Here is a 3087-nt window from a genome sequence, read left to right on the forward strand (position 1 = left end):
TTACAGAAGTGACTAGATGGGATTCCTCTGGGGCCATGAATCTCTCATTTTATTAAACAACCCAATCATGATGAAAGCCTCAGAGTCACCATTTTAAAATAAATGCATTATCAGTACTGCAAAATCTATGTGAATTAATATGTAATATCAGTAAGTAGGACGCTTGAGCAGTATTTTAGGCACAGAATAAATATTTAATGATTTCTGTTCCAAATTTAGTGTGAAAGTGATTTAAATGCACAGCATGCTCCCTGCTTACATATCAACAATTTGAAACAAATACCAGCCGGTTGTTTGTGTGCTTCCCCGTGATCCTGCTCAGGGGTAGCAGAGCATCCTTACTGGTGGCATGGTCATGGCTCACGCTTTTGAATTTTTCAGCTACACACACGTGGTAAAGGATGAATTAAAGGTGCAGCACCAGAGCACTACAACATAAACCTGGAGAAGCCAGTGGCTGTGGTTTCACCGTGGGGGCTGCTGCATTCAGGAGACCTGGGACGACTTTGGAAAGTCAGTGAAGAGCAATGCTTGACTTTTTCCTCTTCATTTGCTGTAGGCAGCCAGCTTAGATGAGGGACTGACACAGGGGTCTGACTGATGGCACAGTCCTGCTACCACCTCACTCTTCCCACTAAGGGCTCTGTCTTCTAAGGGAAGACAAACCAGAAAGCTCTGTCTTATAAAATACCCCTTTGCAACCACCTGCTCTGACTGGGGGTATTCTCATCCAAAAGAGACACAGCTGACCCAGTCTCATAGAGAAATACAGCCCAAACAGAGCCCTGCTAAAATCACAGACTGATAAACCTCCCAAAGTTTGCACAGAGAAAGTGATTTTCCTCAGGAGAGAGAGATCTGGTGCTCTGCTTGTGCTGCACATTTTACAAGCTGGTAAAGCAACTGTTGGGTGAATTTGTCCCTTAGAAGCATATTAATGCAGGGAAATATGCTTCTTTACGCCGTGGGAGCCTCCTTTAATAGTTTGATTGCACTTTGATTCTCTAATTTACTGATAGGAAAGTTGCTGAGTTGAACAGATTTCAGTCCTCTAAGTAATTTGACATCTCTGTACATGATATCACACAGCAGCAGCCACAGAACAGGAGGGTTTGATGTTGGTTTTAAAAGCGCCAGTTTGGATCTCTTCCAAGCATTTGTGCAGCATTTGCATTTCCCATTACTCCCCAAGTATTTTTGTGGCAATCAGTATCCTTCAGGTTAGATTCAAAATTTTCTCCTTCACTAAGAAACTTGATTCTGGAGTGATATAAAGCACTGTATAGATATATTCACACACAAATGAATATTTCTACATGTATGTGGTGGTTAAGATGATAATAATAACAGTGAAATTGCTACAGAACTGCCTTAGCACCCATTACTAAAAGATATTATGTTCTTTGTAATGTACCTAGGACACTATTACTTTTAAATAAATTATAAAAATAGTCAGATCGCTTAACAAATACATTTCTTCTGTATTATGGTTTCTGTGATTCACAGGAACATCTTACTACTTTGGTCTTGGGTGATGCTCTGAACTGAACACCATTTGCAGAGATATTACACAGGACAGAAAAGGTCCTGTTTATCAGCAAATCAGGTAGTCAGTGTCATAGGATGTAATTTTTCAGACTGTGGACTTGCTGAGCTGCTTCCACCACCACCCTCAGCCAAGGCACGGCTTGTCCTACAGAAAAATTCTATTTCAGCAGGTGGTTTGCAGCACCTGGTCTGTGATACCTGCAAAGCCCAGGTATCAAATAGAGCTAATGCATCTCTCCCCATCTGGCATTGCCTCAAGGGCTGCACATGCTCTGTGTACAAGGGCATCCCAGCCTGCAGCCACACACTTACTGGGTTTCCAGGACACCCACCAGCTTCCCATCAGCCCTGGTGGGAGCTCCTCTGTCTTGGACCCTCTTTATCCTCTGTGTATCAATCAATCTCACTCCTTTAGGACAAGTCCTAAACTTCAGCAGTTTTGCAGAGCCAGGCTTTATTTCTCTGACAGGATTGTGCTGATCAAGACAGACCCTCTTTCTTCTAAATAGCAGGTTTTCAAGCGCAGGGCTGAAACTCTGTTTGAACACTTGTTGCTTTATTGACCTTGCTGGCACAATCTCTGGCAAGCTGATTTACTGCGGCCTTTTTACTGTGTGTAGGGCAGAAGGACCAAGTCTGTGTGCCTCCCTGGCAGATTTTCGGATAAAATAAAACAGCTCCAGCCTCTGTTCGGTGCCCAGCCAGCACATGGAGGGCCAGCCAGCATCTGTGAGTACTTGTGGAAGCATGGCTGGCAAAAACACAATGTGAAAACCACAAGCAACAGCTCATGCTGAGGAGGATCAACCACAGGAGGGTTAGAACCACTGCAAAGGGCAGGGTGGTGTTTTGCAATGAGTATGTGGAACTGGGATTAACTATGAAGCCAAATAACTCTAGTGGTGTTTGCCACGAGACTGAAAGAGACAATTTGGTCCCTGAACTAATTCAAATTTCCAAACACAGCTTCAGATGGGAAAACAGCCAGAATATCCCCCTTAGGGAGGCAAGCAGCAGCAGAAGGGAGAAGCAAAGCAACATTGCTCACTAGATTTCAAACAGCTGGAAAAAGGCTAATATCCGTTAAATCCTGTAGCTTGGAGCACAGTGGGAAGCAAGGAACTCTTCACTGGGAATAACTGACTACAAAAAACTGGCTGCCGACTCCCAGTCGTTGCAGGAACCAGCACTTGTATTACCCGGGCAAGCTGTCCCTGGGCAGGCTTTGTGCTGTGCCTTTTCCCTGCAGGATCCCACAGCCATTCCGTGCAGTCCTGTAAGTGCACGAAGGTGTCTGTTGCCACAGACAATAAGGACAAACCCCAGAAGGCTGCTCCACCATTATGCAGGATCTTGAACATGCTCCCATGTGATCATAAAATCAGGGGCAGGTAGGCAGGAACACCTCCCTGCAGAGAGGGAGGAAGATGCTCAACCTGCCTTGCCCTGCAGTGACACTGCCCAAGCTGAAATCAAAGGACACAATTAGATGTTTTTTAGCCACAAGTGATGAGAATAGATTTTTGAGGCTGACTGCAG

Source organism: Empidonax traillii, unplaced genomic scaffold, assembly GCF_003031625.1.
Source record: "Empidonax traillii isolate 1590-97213 ecotype Southwest subspecies unplaced genomic scaffold, ASM303162v1 scaffold104:size2570737, whole genome shotgun sequence".
Lineage (NCBI taxonomy): Eukaryota > Metazoa > Chordata > Aves > Passeriformes > Tyrannidae > Empidonax > Empidonax traillii.